At 42.2% G+C, this 17,967-nt stretch overlaps 1 protein-coding gene and 1 long non-coding RNA gene across 2 annotated transcripts in view; one reads left to right on the forward strand and one right to left on the reverse strand.

Moving 5' to 3' along the window:
* Positions 1 to 17,967, forward strand: part of tomm70a (translocase of outer mitochondrial membrane 70 homolog A) — a 115,207-nt gene that overhangs the window by 42,695 nt on the left and 54,545 nt on the right. The gene's annotated exons all lie outside the window — the stretch shown is intronic.
* LOC311051305 lies at positions 600 to 17,867 on the reverse strand. Its single transcript, XR_014601400.1, has 3 exons — positions 17,807 to 17,867; positions 3,128 to 3,453; positions 600 to 2,945 (listed from the first exon to the last, which is right to left on the reverse strand). It is a non-coding gene; the product is annotated as an uncharacterized lncRNA (long non-coding RNA).

The following is a 17,967-nucleotide window of genomic DNA, read 5'->3' on the forward strand; positions in this document are numbered from 1 at the left end:
TGCACTAGAGGAGTAATCAGAAACAGTACAGACAATGGTAGGAAGCAGATCCTCAGCATGACATCTTATATCGTTGCTGTCAAATGGACATCTTGTACAGTAGGTCCAAAACATTACTTTTGTATTATTTTTCAAAACATTAAAAAAAAAGTGAAAATAGCCGATCAAGCTCACAACGTGTCGCATTGAGACTCCCTGCGAGCTTGTAGATCTGCTATGTTCACTACTTTTGTGTGACTCTTTTATGCTTGTAGGCATTAATTTATGAAGAAAACACATATAAATATCGTTTTCTTGATAGATTAACTGCCAGGTCTCCCCATGGCCGTAGCTGAGTGGTTAGAGCGGCTGCCTGGGAAACATAAGGTCCCCAGTTCACTTCACAAGTGATTGTGAAGCTATATTAAATAGTTTTTTCTAGGAACCCCCCCAAGGACCCCACTTTGAGAACAACTGCACTAAATAGTATATGACATTTTAAATAAGGCCTCTCTGGACCTTTATGGTCTTGGTAATTGAGTACACTCAAAATTCAAGACCACATTTGTTCCACTGTATATGAAGAAGCATTTACAGTGACAGACGATGGAGAATGATCCAACACTGAAATTACATTTTATTACTGAGTCAACAAATTACAAACAATGCAAAATCTGTGAAAACTGTACAAGCAGCACCATGTCTACACAGAAACAGCATGGAAGTACAGTAAAACACTTGGGCTAAAAGGATAACAAAAATGTTTCAATTGTGGTCCTACAGCATGTATTCAATTCATCATAAAAGACAAGGCAGGTTTGTTTTTATAGCCCATTTCAACAACAAAGCAAGTGCTTTACACACAATATCAAGTACAAATAGCGTTAAGAGAGTGCAAAAGAAACATTATAAAGGGATATTTGAATACAAAATATAAAAACGGAATCAATATGGAGAAGAAATTATTAACAACCAGTAACAACAAGTAAAAGGCAGCGACAAACAGAAAGGTATTAAGCTTTGTTGTAAAAGAACTGTCAGTTCCAGATGTAATTCATAAAACCTGAATGCTGCTAATCCACATAGTTTTGGCTCTGGGTGCAGAAAGCAGACCTATCCCAGATGACCTGAGAGGTCTGGATGGCTCAAACAATGCAATGGATGATGTAGCACAAGATCAGAATTGTACTTTGGCCAACTGTAGTACTTTGAAATCAGTTCTTAGACAGACAGCAGGGATCCAGTGTAAAGATCTAAGAACTGGAGTGATATGATCAACTTTCTTGGTATTAGTAAGGTCTCAAGAAGCAGTGCAAAACAAGACAAGACAATTACAGAGACAAAAACAATATAATAACAAAAGATATATCAACCCCCCCCCCCAAAAAAAACAACTATAAATCTATATTATAAAATCTATAAATAAAAATAAATAATTATAATCTACTCATATAATCTTGTAACCAGCTATACCAAAGTGATTCCTCCTCCTTCTCCTCCTCAGTGATGTTTGTAAACAGGATTATTCTTCACGGTGGCTTCAAGTAAAGTAAGGTCTTAATGAAAAGCCCCAAAACACTACTGTAGGTGCATTAGGTGAGTGAGAGTGAGAGTGACACTGAGATTATTATACTGTAGCACCAATGTCTTCCTCGGTCTGCTAACTAGCAGATTGCACAACTAGACACCTGAGAAAAACTCTAAACAATCAGTGGTAAGCTGTGCCTTACAGTACTGTGAGTGTAATTTTCTTATCTTAATTCTATCTTAATTTCTCTTTTTTTTTTTACCACAGAGCACCACTGATTTTTGTTACCGTATTCATTGACCCGTATGTCGTTGACCCCAGTAGCAACGGGAATTTAAAAAAATAAAACGTACACCCTTTTATAGTTTACTCGCTGTGCTGTGAAAATAGGTGATCTACAAGCTATACATTTCCCTTTTAATGACATGCCCAAAATAGCAATGGCACACTGGCAAATCACAGGACTGGTTAGACAAGACAGGTACAGATCAACAGAGGAAACCATGAGACATTAGATAGTAGATACTACAAAATAAGGTACAGGAGTACAAGCAAAACCTAACAAGGCAACAAGGAAAGCAACATTACTTCAGAAATAAAGGAACACAACTGAAAAGTAAAACACTAATCAAACTTGGAAACGACAAATACAAGTAAACACAGGGAGACAGAACATGTCACGGAATCACCCCCTCTCCCCCTTAAAAAACAGACCGGGGCACAGGGAGAGGAGGACTGTGGTCAAGTGGCTGAGGAGCAGTCTCGGGGTCCAGCGGCTGGAGTGCAAGCCCAGGGTCTGGCAACCGGAGTGCCGGCCTGGGGGCCAGCTGCTGTAGTGCAGGCCCGAGGTCCTGCTGCTGTAACGCAAGCCCGGGCTCTGACAGCTGAAGGTCAGGCCCGGCAGCATGAGCGCTAGGTCGGCCTTGGCAGTGACAACAGAGGACAGTTTTTTTACATTTTTTAAAGGTCTTGAAAGAGTTTGAATAATGTTGAATAATTTAGCATTTTTTAACACAAATCTTCTCTTCTGGGGGTCCCTGGCACAAAACATTTTCAGATGGGGGTCCATGGCCAAATATGTGGCATGAAAAGGTTTGAGAACCAGCTGTACATAACATTCATTGTGTTAACTGTAAAACGCTTATTCAAGGCTGTAGATCAAATATCTTACGGAGACGGCTCAAGGTGACAGTCTTTCCTCTTCCCTCTGTGCCAACAGAACAGATGTAGTCCAGCTGTGAGTCCTTTGCTGTGAAGGTCAGAGAACTGCTGATGTGGTAGAGCTGATCTGTAGTCTTGGTGACAGTGGTTGAGTTGTAGAAGGTGTGGTTGGTGGAAGGGCTGGTGGACCAGGTGAGAGTGGGCTCTGGGTAGATTCCTCTGGAGCTGCAGGTTAACGTGTCACCTTCCAGCTTCATGGAGACAATGACCACTGGGGCTGTAACATAGTGAGAGGTCATTTTACTGTTAACTGATGAATTGTTTGTTGCTGTGCACATATGACATTCAACTGCAATGATATACACCAATCAGAATAGGGTTTTCTTTTTTCTTTTTTTACTGACCATGATATATTTGAAGAAATATAGGATATGTTCCAACTTTCTCTAATATACTCACCAAAGATGACTGTGTGACTTTGAAATGGTGGTATGAGCTAGCTCTGTTGATCACTTGTCCATCATAAATACCAGTATCATTGAGGGTGAGGTTTGTAATGAGGAGAGATCCAGTTTCTTTGTCCAGATGGAGTCGTCCTCTGAACTTGTCCATGGTTTGATTATGCAACTGGCCATTGAAGGAATATACCAGAACATATTTGTCTGGACCAAATGACCAGAGAAGATTAGAATCATGAGGCACATTACTAACACCAGTCTGTAGAGTGATGTTCTGTCCGACCTTCCCAACAATGTGGTTCATTTTTACTTTTGTTGTTGCTGTATCTGCAAAGACAGACAGACAGACAGACAGTTTATTTGTCAGATGAATATGAATTAATCTTCAATAGTTTTCATTGTGCCAGGCCTCCTTCATTTGTACATGGTCTATATAAAGCATGGTGCAATTGTATCAGGGGTGTTGTTATTATGTAATAATAACATTGCATAACTTTGGACAGAGTCCCAAAAAAATACCGAAACACCAGGCTGACTGATATCTCAGGAAAAACAGGTTGGCATTTTCCCTGCTACGTTTGTTTGTGTGTGTGTGTGTGTGTGTGTGTGCACACACACCCTGCTACCTGTGTGTGTGTGTGTGTGTGTGTGTGTGTGTGTGTGTGTGTGTGTGTGTGTGTGTGTGTGTGTGTGTGTGTGTGTGTGTGTGTGTGTGTGTGTGTGTGTGTGTGTGTGTGTGTGTGTGTGTGTGTGTGTGTATAGGAAAAAATGGAAAGACCGTCCCGATGCGCGCCTGAAGCGCTGGAAGCACTGGGTGCATCCACACATGTACGTCAAGTTGACGCTAGGGTTGCAAGCCCTTGTTCCGGTTCCGGCCATTTCAGCCCCCCCCCCCCCCGGGACTCAATGAAAAACGGAACCTGATATGCTTTTCAGACGGACGTCGGGACGGAACTTCCGGTTTTTAACTTAACATGGGAGTGGATGGGACTTCCGACAACTTGACGTACATGTGTGGATGCACCCAGTGGGTCAATCCACACATGAGCGTACGCTGACGGCAAACGCTACGCTAGCCCCGTCCACTCCCATGTTAAGTTAAAAACCGGAAGTTCCGGTCCGGTTTTTCCTATAACATGCAGGGAGTGGACGGGACTTCCGACTTCCGGGCGTCAAGTTGACGCTCATGTGTGGATTGACCCAGTCTGGGACTGGGACTCAGAAGCTCTGATCATGATTAGAATATAACCCGGATGTGAAGCCTCCTCCCCACTTCTGTTTGCAAATTTATCCTAATATAAATCAAAATCATCTAAGTATATTTAGCTTGCTGCTTAGCAGAAATGGAAATGTAAAAATAAAATGTTAAAGGTGTAGTGAAATGAAAAATATGTTTTTCACACTTTTAGAGCATATCCGTGGTCATCATATGGGCATACCTAACAATAGATGCCAAAAAAAAAGTAAAAAACCCATTTTTGTGTATTTTTACATCTAAAGTCCCTAAAAAGCCAATCTTAATTACTTCCTGTAAACGAAAACGTGCTGCGTGATGACATAATACAGCCTTCACGAATATAAATGAATCTTGATTACATGCACCTGTTTGATTCCCATAGCTGCACGTTCATCAAACACAGCTGATTTTAATTACAGAGATACTCCGTTTTGAATCTCATTGAAGATGAGTGTATTACTCATTTTAAACTTCATCTGAACACTAAAATATGTATCTGAAAACATTATAGGTTAGAAATAAGCCAGGTAGTAGCAAACGTGCTTCACTGGCCGTCTCTCTCTCACTTGTAAACAAACACTAGCCGTGTGCCAGCACGGCTGAAGTGATTGAGATCCAACGTCCCATAGCCTGAAGGGATGGGACCTTCTGATTGGTTTAGAGTCGTTGAGCCGACGTTTCGGGCTGAACCTTCAAAATAAAATGACCGAAAATGTCACTTCAGTGCGTCTTTAAGATATTTTAAAATATATTTTGAACAGAAGTGCCAGTTTCCTCTCTCGGGTTTCAGGAGGTGTAGTTCCAGACTTTATAGTATTCAGAGATTGTGGAATATTGTCTGGCTATGCATTTCCTCGCCCCTCCCGTTTGTATGCGAGAGCTGGTGAAAACTTCTGGGAACTCAGATTAGGCTATGCAAGACTATTATGCCCCAGTCTAGGGGTGCCTGAAACACAACATGAAAAAGTTCCTGCCTTCCCCAGGTCCCACGTAGACGGAGGAAATAACAAAATTAAGAATGTTACAAAATAGTAATAACAACTGAATAAAGTGATTAACACAAAGTTGTTTTAAAAAATAATATTCAAATGATAATTGAGGAGGACAATTAAAAAACAAAAGACAACTAAGTAAAATCTTACAATATCTTACCTCCCTAAACAAGAATCAAAAGGATCAACAGCTCTAAAGTATCAAACTCATCTTAACTCAAAATGACACGATCATATCAAATAACTAATGACTGAACAAACAAATGTCGGGTCGTGCCGTTGTGGTCGTGAGATAAGGAAGAACGAGCCTGCATGCGTCACTGTGGTTTAGCTGTGTTCCGTCAGCAGAAATAACGGAGCAGAAATAAGACTTCCGGTTGACGATCCCTTCAGAATAAGAGTACCCTCTAGAGTAAAAAGAAACCATTGAAAACCATTGAAAAACGGTTAATTTGCACATTAAAACTATAAATTAAGCATTTAAACGAAGCTATACAACACATATTATGTTTCTGTGTAACAAAAACACAGAAACATAACGTTTTTGAAAAGATAAAAAATGTATCTAAATGGATAAATGTTGTTCAAGAGTGCATAGCCTATAGAAATTGGACACTGGACCGGAGACGGACACGTGTGCCAACACTTGTGACATACTGACGCGTTCGGGGAGACCCCCTCTACAACGCCAAACTCTCCGCTAAGCGGCACATGTGTAAAAAAAAGTGTGGCGGACCGTCCAGTGAGGTCAGAGGTCAGAAAAGTGCCGTTTACAGTACATAGCCTATACAAATTGGACACTGGACCGGAGACGGACACGTGTGCCAACACTTGTGACATACTCACGCGTTCGGGGAGACCCCTTCTACAACGCCAAACTCTCCGCTAAGCGGCACAGGTGTAAAAAAAAGTGTGGCGGACCGTCCAGTGAGGTCAGAGGTCAGAAAAGTGCCGTTTACAGTGCGTAGCCTATACCAATTGGACACTGGACCGGAGACGGACACGTATGCCAACACTTGTGACATACTCACGCGTTCGGGGAGACCCCCTCTACAACGCCACACTCTCCGCTAAGCGGCACAGGTGTAAGAAAAAGTGTGGCGGACCGTCCAGTGAGGTCAGAGGTCAGAAAAGTGCCGTTTACAGTACATAGCCTATACAAATTGGACACTGGACCGGAGACGGACATGTGTGCCAACACTTGTGACATACTCACGCGTTCGGGGAGACCCCCTCTACAACGCCACACTCTCCGCTAAGCGGCACAGGTGTAAAAAAAAGTGTGGCGGACCGTCCAGTGAGGTCAGAGGTCAGAAAAGTGCCGTTTTCAGTGCGTAGCCTATACCAATTGGACACTGGACCGGAGACGGACACGTGTGCCAACACTTGTGACATACTCACGCGTTCGGGGAGACCCCCTCTACAACGCCAAACTCTCCGCTAAGCGGCACAGGTGTTAAAAAAAGTGTGGCGGACCGTCCAGTGAGGTCAGAGGTCAGAAAAGTGCCGTTTACAGTGCGTAGCCTATACCAATTGGACACTGGACCGGAGACGGACACGTGTGCCAACACTTGTGACATACTCACGCGTTCGGGGAGACCCCCTCTACAACGCCAAACTCTCCGCTAAGCGGCACAGGTGTAAAAAAAAAGTGTGGCGGACCGTCCAGTGAGGTCAGAGGTCAGAAAAGTGCCGTTTACAGTACATAGCCTATACAAATTGGACACTGGACCGGAGACGGACATGTGTGCCAACACTTGTGACATACTCACGCGTTCGGGGAGACCCCCTCTACAACGCCACACTCTCCGCTAAGCGGCACAGGTGTAAAAAAAAGTGTGGCGGACCGTCCAGTGAGGTCAGAGGTCAGAAAAGTGCCGTTTACAGTGCGTAGCCTATACCAATTGGACACTGGACCGGAGACGGACACGTGTGCCAACACTTGTGACATACTCACGCGTTCGGGGAGACCCCCTCTACAACGCCACACTCTCCGCTAAGCGGCACAGGTGTAAAAAAAAGTGTGGCGGACCGTCCAGTGAGGTCAGAGGTCAGAAAAGTGCCCTTTTCTGACATTTTCAGACAATAGTGGACACTGGACCGGAGACGGCTGCCGATGCCAGCACTTGTGACATACACACGCGTTCAGGGAGACCCCCTCTACAACGCCACACTCTCCGCTAAGCCAGACAGGTGTATTTGGAAAAGCGGCGGGCCGTCCAGTGAGGTCAGGGGTCAGAAAACAGGCATTTTCAGTGCATAGACTCCACAAATTGGACGCTGGACATGAGACAGTTATTTGCCGTGGCACTTACTATTACTTACTTACAATTATAACAATCTGTTCTTGCTTACAATTGACCGCTGATCATTCAGGCTACAATCACAATTTAACACAAAAAATTGTAGATTAATATCACAGACTGAGGTTACCTGTTGTTGTCATGTCACTGTGACGCAGTGTTAATTTTTATTTAGTTTTAGTCATAGTCTTTTGAATAACATTTAATTTAGTTTTAGTCATATTTTATTCACCTTAAATGTTTGTTTTAGTGTAGTTTTAGTCGACTAAATATAATACGATTTTAGTCGACTAAATCTACAGTTGATTTTGTCGTCAAAAATGTATTTTGGCGGGCCTTGATGGCGTCGTAATGCTACATTTTACACTTGGTTGCATGCTGAAATTAGCCAATCTAGTGAATCTACTGCTGTGACTTCACGTATCAAATTAAATAAAATACCTTTTAAAAAGTTCTATTGATGTCACCTCCTTGTGACTCCACACGTACAGTCCCAGTCGGCAAAGTGTCACCTGGTACTACCAGGTGACCAATTGACACTTATTTGCACTTTTCTGACCTCTGACCTCACTGGACGGCCCGCCACACTTTTTTTTACACCTCTCCCGCTTAGCGGAGAGTGTGGCAGTGTAGAGGGGGTCTCCCTGAACGCGTGCGTATGTCACACGTGCCCCCGCAAATAGCTATCTCGTGTCCAGCGCCCAATTTGTGAAGTCTATATGCACTGAAAATTGACCTTTTCTGACCCCTGACCTCACTGGACGGCCCGCCACTTTTCCAAATACACCTCTTCCGCTTAGCGCCGAGTGTGGCGTTGTAGAGGGGGTCTCCCTGAACGTGTGCGTATGTCAAAAGTGCTAGCGCCAACAGCCGTCTCCTGTCCAGTGTCCAGTATTGTCTGAAAATGGCACTTTTCTTACCTCAGGCCGCACTGGGCGGCCTGCCACTTTCCTTTTTAGCCTCATGCTGAAAGCATAGCGGCTCTATATTCAGTCTGACTCTGACCCGACACATTTCCGACATGTATTAGACACTTTTTTTGCGTGATTGGCTGTCGTTTAAGCCAATGGGATACTTTCCCATCCTCTGCACGGGCGCCCTCGTCCTCCCAAGCTATGGGACTAGACACGCCTCTCTCAGTGGATTCGTCTGAGCGCTAGCCGAATTTGGCTAATAGTTAGCTTGTATGCTTGTATGATGTTACTGTTTTTAGCCAAACGCGGTAATGTCCACTCTCCATTAGTTCTCGACGCAAGTTGCGTTATTAATCCCGTAATTTTCATGTATTGTACATCCCAAAATCAAATGTATTAACCATGTGAGAGAGAGTAAAAAAAAAAACGATTCTGGGCGAGGTAAACAGAACACTCGCCCCAAAACACACTCACCCCCATTCATTTCGCGGACAGAGGCCGCCGGATTAGACCCGGGCGAGTGTGTTTGGGGACAAGCGTTCTTGTAATCCATTGCCGCATATGTAGCCATGGTTCACATTCATGTTTCAGGGCTACTGCCTACCGCATGATGCATCCATATCAAGGGCCTTTTAATACAAAAACCCACGGCAATTTCGTTCTACAGTACACCAGCCTTCAACAATAGTGTACATTGAGTGGTCAGGTTCGTTCAGAAATCAATTGAAGAACGCAGGAGCGAGTTTTCCATATATAGCAAGCCACGCGCGAGAACGTGCATACACGCAGTACACTACACATGTGTCGTTGTTAGGGTTGCCAACCGTCCCGTAAAATACGGAATCGTCCCGTAATTGAAAACTAAAAGACGCGTTCCGTATTGAACTGATACGGGACGCACTTTGTCCCGTATTTAAGGTCGGGAATCAATTTGTTTTTTATTTGCATGACAGGGCGATTTATGAGCTGCCCTGTCTCTCTGCTGTGTGTGTTACTGGGAGAGTGGGAGCGCACTCGCAGTGAGTCAGCGTTGCCAAGTATAGTGAGAGAAATGAGCCAGGCGACCTACAAAAACAGGGCAAAAACAAGGAAAAAACAAGGCAGAATTTGTCCACAAGTTGCAGGAAATAAGCAGACTTGGCACCGCTGGCTATAATGCCATTGTCTGGGAGTGTGCTCAGCAGCTCATTGGCTCATTACTCAAAACACGACCAATGACGATAGCGCTTTCACGTTGCTAAGATACCTTCTGTGCGAGCCGGAGCTGTGCCTTGTAGACAGCGTCAGTGGAGATGTTTGGAGCAAAGCAAACTGTAAACTTTTTAAAGTAGCCTATGTCGGCGTATGTTTTCTGTGGTCCATGGTGGACTGGCTGACATCAGACAAACAGCATGCCTCAGGAGAACAACATACCAAAAATATAAGAACCCAAGCACAAGTGTCACAGTTCTTCATGAATGAAACATCTCCTGAGATCGATTCTGTATGGGATATTACATATTATTTATCTATCTATCTATCTAGTATTTCTATTTACCTGCCCTGGCAGCCTACATATTGGCTGCTGATGTGGGCATAGTCTAGGCTATTTCAGTAGACTAATATGGTTGATTGTTTATTAATGTTGTGTTTTTAAAGTCTAATAAATAAACATGTATTTAATATATATTAATCAATATAATTAAATAGTGTGCCCGTTTAAAGAATAACTCTTATATATATTAATCAATATCATTAAGACTCGCTCGAGAGAGGCAGAGAAATGCAGACGATGCATCTCATTGCACAGAGGTGCGTGAGCAAGATAAGGATTTAACTTCATTTTAATCAGCACAGTGTAAGCACAGTGTAAGTTAATGTCCGCTGCCGTCAGCGCCATCTTCATAATAGATAAATATATATTCAGAACAGAATAATAATATTAAAAATATTTAATAAAACAAAAAATCGAAAATCTTCTTTTCTTTTTTTGGGGGTTTTGGGCCTAACATGATGGCAATAGTCGGGTTCGGGCCGAGCCCCGGGCCCGGGTTAGGGCCGAGCCTTCATTTTCAGGCCCGTTGAGAACTCTATAAATGATTAGTAGCCTTAAAGCTACTATTTGAATACTATTATTATTTTGCCTATACTGTGTGGCTCGCTGTGCATCACTCTGATTGCATCTTTCATTCATTCTGCAACGTGTTAATTGTCCATCACCTGACAACCATTAGCTGTATTTTGTCATCTTCATTTCTTTATAGTTAAATGTTGTGTTGTTGACAAGATTGGGGCCAAAAAAGCCTGGCGCATGCGGCTTTATTATGACTTGTCATTCTTGTTTTACAAATTATCTCTCAAATGTTCACCAGCATTCTGTACTGGTCTGTATCCATTTTCTATCAAGTTTATGGGCGCTCAGTTATGGAGAAGTACACACACACACACACACACACACACACACACACACACACACACACACACACACACAAACTACAAATTTACTAATATTTCTGTCCTCTATCTTTTTTATGCTGTGTTTCCATGTTGTATATATGTTGTTAAATAATATACATTTTTAATGATTTTTTTTCTGATTACATTTGTATTTGTATTGTATTTTAGTTTTTAAATAGGTGAGATCAACTTTATAAACCCCAAATTCTTCTTTTTTTAAATCTCACCTGCACTATCTACTATTATTATTTGTAGCATATTTTGTGGTCTCTTTTATCATTGTTTATTTGCTTCTGCAATAAACAATATTATATCATCATCATTTTCCAAGAGTGACCTGGCCTAGAGTCAGCATTATTACAACAATGGACAAACAATACAAAAACAATACATATATATATAACACACACAAATCAATATCCAGTTAAAGTGCAAAACAGTGCTAAGTGCACATTTAATGGGGGTCAATAGCCAATTTCAAACTGGAACAACCATTTAAAAAGACATACTGTACATCATAAATGTATTTTTAAAATACAATTGTGTCTTTTTTTTTTAAACTTGCCACTTAGAAGTGTTTTAGTATGAGCCATTTAAAAGGCATACATCATAAATGTATTTTTAAATTAGATTTGTGTCTTTTAAAAAACATAAAAAATTCACGATCTTATTTTGAAGGCAACCGGAACCCTTATTTCTGCTAGGTCGAAAACCGGAAGTCCAATTTCTGCTGACGGAACGGAGCTCTGTGGTTTCAGCTCTTCTGAGGGCACACACACATCTGACTGACTGACTGACTGACTGACTGACTGACTGACTGACTGACTGACTGACTGACTGAATGAATCCTGGTAGCCTGTGAATCTGCCCTACCGTTACGTTACCGTTAGCTCGTCTACTCGAGACTCTCAGTCTGTCTGACTATCACACTGACTGTGCACGCAAGCAAACTTCCCTGCCCTGGCATAACATATTTTCAGATGGTGGTCCGCAGACAAATATTAATGTGGGGGTCCACGACATGAAAATGAAACACTGGTTTAAACACCATTAGGAAACAAGCCCCAAATAAGCAACTTCACTTTAGAAACAAGCACAAAAAAACGCAAACCGGCTGCAACTACCAATATTTACAACCAACTTAACAGAAATACAAGCCCACAAGTCGCTTATAATTAGGAGGCGTTCAGTGTGAATAGCAAAAGACTCGCCCCAAAACACAGTCGCCCCGGGGCAAATCCGTTGGTATTAACCTGGTATTCCTAAACGTAACCTCAGTAAAAAAAAACTAACCTTGTCCTTATTCCTAAACGTTACTCGTGTAAAACGGTGCCAAAACCTAATCTTATTCCTACAGTAAAACTATATGGCTAACCCTAAACGTATTTCTAAACTCAGTAAAACTGAAAAGTCCTACTCCTACAAAGCATACAAGAACCGCTGGTCCGTGAAAAAATGGGGGGCGAGCTTGTTTTGGGGCGAGTCTTCCAGACAAAACAAAACACTTGCAAAAAATCCACAGTGAGGTTTTTTTGTACTCCGCGAACCGGACAATACTACTCCGCGAACCGGACAATTATTTATGCGTCCGGCCAGAGGTTGAGCTGGAAAAAGGACATCTGGGTCAAACACCGGACTGTCCGGCGTAAAACCGGACGAATGCCTACTATGCAGAACACCCTAAAACCCCGGTCGTCTGCCGACGGTCGTCTTTCCTAAACTGTTTTAGGGTGTTCTGCATAGGGTTACACATCGCTATTCCTCCACATCGCCACTTAGAAGATTGACTTCCATTCTTCGGAGTGGAGATGTTTCCCATTTGTTTTAAAGACATCGCTATTCCGACTGTGACGCATTGCTATTTATAAACACCACCATTCCGACTATATAATCACAATGAATGTGAATTAATGTAGGCATACTTGGTAAAGCATCTCATGCGCATTAATGAGACACTTGCATCTGATCTATTGTCAAATCAGCCCAACATCAAAACACCATGTGTGTATTAATGCTTCATTAATCCTCCTTTATTAAATAATGTTAAAGTTTACACCTGCCACAACCATAGGCATATGTCATTTTTGTGAACAGCACTGCTTTCTTTTTGTCGTCTCCAATTAATTCTGGGCCTTTAGTTTGGAGACAATGGAGAGATTCAGTTTTAACCCAGAACGAACCCAAATCTCAAGCGCAATAGTTCAGGGTTCTCTCTAAATCCTAAGTGTATATATCCATGTTACTTTTGTGAATAATTATGATAGGCTACATGAGCCAAGCTTTCAGAGTCCATTATGGCGGTGCGGGATGGGGCGCGCTGCGCAGGTCGACACGCAACAAAAATAAAATAAAAAGCATTATACCGTCTCTCTCCCTCTCCTCTCACCTGTCTTCCCGTCTCTTTCCTCCTGGTTGGAATCATCTGAGCTTAATATGTTAAATGTGTTGCTTATTTGCTGCCTCTAATGAATTAAAAATCATTGCAGAACGACACGCGCATGGGAGGGAGATCCGTTGTCATTTCATTGTAGATTTAAAAGCAGCCTAGTAATAGCCTAATATTGACTGTACTACAATATGGCTTGGTAACATGAACATGAACTTGGATGCATCACAGCGCCACGCCTTGTGAACTATAGGAGATTACATATTTTCGAAGAAACTGTAGCATTTAAGAAACTAGGAAAAATAAATTAAGCATCCCTGCGCAACTTGGAGCTCTCCAAATTGCCACATTCAGATCGAAGGATTTTTCTCACCTAATTCACAACAACTGTCGTGAATTCTAACCACCAGAAGTATGATCAAATTACACTTTCACCTTAATCTGTCCACTTACTATAGTAGTCCACTTCATATGCCCATAAAAGAAGAGGCGTCCATGAGATGAGATTGCGCACAGCTGTCCACCGACAGCCTGGTTTGGTTTGATATTAGACCAGACTGGACAGTGGACACTGCATGTGTCTCAAACCAAACGAGGCTGTGCGTAAATGCTGTGCAGTGCAATAAACAAATTGATGCTATTATTATTATTATTACCCTTATTATTATTACTATTATTATTATTATTATATTATAATTTAGCACATTGGCGTGAGTGCGCTCCCACGGACGCCCTGCATGGGTCTGTCTGTCTGTCTGTCTGTCTGTATATCGATCAGTCTATCTATCTATCTGTCAAGCTCTTTGCCAAAAATAGCCGATCTACAAGCTCACAACGCCTGGCGCTGCGAGGTGTTGTGAGCTTGTAGATCGGCTACTTTTGGTGCGAGTGAGTGTGCTGACGGTGCTGACTGTGCTCCGACGGATGTCTGTCTGTCAAAGGTCCGCGGCCGTAACGCGCGCGCGCTCTCGCGCTCTCTCTCTCGCTCTCTCGCTCTCTCGCTCTCTCGCTCTCTCTCTCTCTCTCTCGTGCGTCTGTCTACAAACTAAGTGCCTTTGATCCTAACCACCTTTGATGTGTGCGCCGAATGGGCCATCAAGTTTTTCTGATCTCCCGGGGAGCTAACGACCGCTGTTGATTCATTGACTGAAGCCATCCACACCTATTTAATTGTTGTTGTTGTTTTCCTCGAAAGTTAAAAGACTCATGGAGAAATCATGATGTCATCTCAATCACCTCAATCAATCATGACTGAATGGCAGCTTGCTCTCCGGTCCCAGCCAGCTGCTGGGGACTATTTGTGGGGAATTAGGAGAGAAGGAGAGCTGTGAACTTTGCCTATACTGTGCACCCATGCAGGCAGGGATGTGCAGCACGCGCTAAATAGGCCCATGGTTTATTCTGGTATAGGTGGAAAGATCACCCCCCCCCCCTTTTAAATCATTAATAATACATTCTTAATTTATAACTAACTAGAGGTCCGGTCAAGCTCTTTGCCAAAAATAGCCGATCTACAAGCTCACAATGCTAAGAAGACCCCCAAGAATGTTAGCCTACAGTGAGCTATATGTACAGCACACGTTGTGTATTATTATGTTACATGCACTTATGTGCGTAATTACGCACGTGTAAAATTCCGCTGTTACGGTAGTTGTTCCACTCAGAGGAGGGGGGGGCACCTTCATGTCAGGAACCCCACAAATCACAAATTATGTGTATTTGGCCGTGGACCCCAGAGAGGAGGGAGAGAGAGAAAACGCATGGAATGCTGTGTTCTGCAGACAAGTAGCCTACATCAAAGTTTGGGGGTCCTTGGCATGACAAGGACTTTACTTTATTTAGTAAGACATGAGAACAGCAGTACATGGAAGTACAAATTCGCAATACAAGGTCTACTAAACTGGAAGACTCATTAAGCACTGAGCTTGTTTAAGATGAGATCCCCATGCACACAAATCATGATGACAAAGGAGGCATGTATAAGATAGAGGCCTATACTTCTTTTTTCAAACAGATCAGAATGAATAAATCAACATTTTGTGTCAGTTGGAACCCAGTAAAATGTACTGGGTTCATTGAAATCAAGTAGCCTGCCCTATACTGTGTGAAATAAACAGTGCGGCTGTTTTCATAGACCTGGTTTCTGATTTGTCTCGCAGAATCTGGCAACACTGCTAGGCTCCACATTGGCTTAGACAGGTCATGTGACAAGTCTAAGCCAAAGGGGAGCCACTAGCAGTGTTGCTTATTCTCTCGCAGAATCTGGCAACGCTGCTCAGCGCGTCTGCAGCTATACAGTCTATGGTCTGCAGAGGTGTAAAGTAGGGTAGTTACTTTACACCTCTGCAGACGCGCTGAGCAGCGTTAAGTACTTTACTTAAATGTTGTCTTATATATTACTCCGACGGCAGGCGTATATAGTAGCCATAGAGGCGAGAGTCTTCAGACTTCTATTAGAAGGGAGGTTTTTCATTGAATAGAGGTCACTATTAGAGGATTTAGCCTACTCACAACGCCTCATAGTGCTAGGCATTGTGCGGTTGTAGATCGGCTATTTTTGGCATAGAGTGTAAAGAGAAAAAAGAGCAGACCACGTAAAAAAAAGACATATGTAGAGAGAGAGATATGTTTCATAATATCATAATATATATCTGACAAGTAACTAGTAACTAAAGTTTTCAAATAATTGTAGTGGAGTACTATATTTGCCTCTGAGATGTAGTGGAGTAGAAGTAAAAGTATTGGAAATACTCAAGTAAAGTACAAATACCTCAAAAGCGTACTTAAGTACATTACTTAAGTAAATGAGTTAAATTCCAGCTGTCTTTATTGTTATTATTATCATTATTAATATTACTATTATTGTTAATATTATTGTTATAATTAAATAGCATAATATTATTATCAATAATAATAATGGCATAATAATAATAACAATGATAACGATAATAATAATAATAATAATAATAATAACTAGAAAAAGTGCTCCTCGGAGCACAACTCTCCGCCAGAAGACTTGTGTTGGTTCGAAGGTCGCGAAGGTCGCTATCCCTCTTGTATATGTAAGTGTCCTATCCATCCTGTCTGGGTAAGTGTCCTCTTCCGTTCATTCTGTGTAAGTGTCCTATCCCTCCTGTCCTATCCGTCCTGTCTATGTAAGTGTCATATCCCTCCTGTCTATATAAGTGTCCTATCTGTCCTATCTGTCCAATAAGACAGATAGGAACAATTGGACCGCGACTACTTGACTACTTCCGGTTCGAAGGTCTGGGAGTGAGCTACTGGCCGGATTTTCGGTATTGGAATCTGGCTTATCACAGTGACACATGTATTTATAGGTCGCTATCCCTCTTGTATATGTAAGTGTCCTATCCAACCTGTCTGGGTAAGTGTCCTCTTCCGTTCTGTCTGTGTGAGTGTCCTATCCCTCCTGTCTGTATAAGTGTCCTATGTCATATCCCTCCTGTCTATATAAATGTCCTATCTGTCCTATCTGCCAATTATGTATCAGCCATGCAGCCATTTCATGGTTCCCGTCTTACCTCACTCTGACAGTGGCGGAGACACTGTCAGAGTGATGCCATGTATATATAGGCCCGGTGGCGTCACTAGCCAATCAGATCACAGTATTTCACGTGTCACGTGAGGCTTGACCAATCGGTGTGTCATGTTTAGAAAGTGAAAACGCAGTGATAACAATACTCTCCTGGCGGAGAGTAATAATAATAATAATAAAATAGCATAATAACAATGATAAGGGTAATAATAATAATGATAATAATAATAATTAATAATAATAATATATATTAATAATAAAATAGCATGATGGGGGTCCGTTTTTCAATAGCATAATAACAATGATAACGATAATAATAATAATAATAATTAATAATAATAATAATATATATTAAAAAACATACTCTCTCGCCATGCCTTTCGGCCTGGCGGAGACAATAATAAAATAGGATGATGGGGGGGTTCGTTTTTCTAAGTGGGGATGTTTCTAAGTGGGGATGTTTCTAAGTGGGGGTGTTTCTAAGTGGGGGTGCTTCTAAGTGGGGGTGTTTCTAAGTGGGGGTGTTTCTAAGTGGGGGTGTTTCTAAGTGGGGGTCTGTCCCCACGACGGGCATGTGAACCATGACTCTCGGTGATCGTGTCGGGGTAGTGCATTAAGGGTGCAGTAACAGTAAGTCAACAGTAGCCTACTGATACACAATAAATACTAAATAGTATTTCGTATTCCTTTAAACCGGTCGCAACCAGTAGTTATTGTGATAACTAACTGACTATTTATGATTTGCTTTTTAATTGAGACCAAGTTTGATTGGTTTTGATCAAACCTGATATATTGCCTAAATCGATATAAGTTGAAAAAGTGATTTATTCTCAGTAGTAATAGTTCTTCTTCTTACCAGATGCGAAGCAAAGTCCAGCTGAAAGAACGAAGAGGAGAATAATCTTGTTCATGTTGAAGGTTGGGGGGGGGGGGGGGGGGGGGGGGTAGATGAAGTGAGGAGTAGTCTAGTGTTGCATGCCTGGCCCGTCTCTTGCCTTTCTCTCTCTCTGTGGTTTA

Source organism: Gymnoscopelus microlampas (genome assembly GCF_963454915.1).
Source record: "Gymnoscopelus microlampas genome assembly, chromosome: 9".
Taxonomy (NCBI): Eukaryota; Metazoa; Chordata; class Actinopteri; order Myctophiformes; family Myctophidae; genus Gymnoscopelus; species Gymnoscopelus microlampas.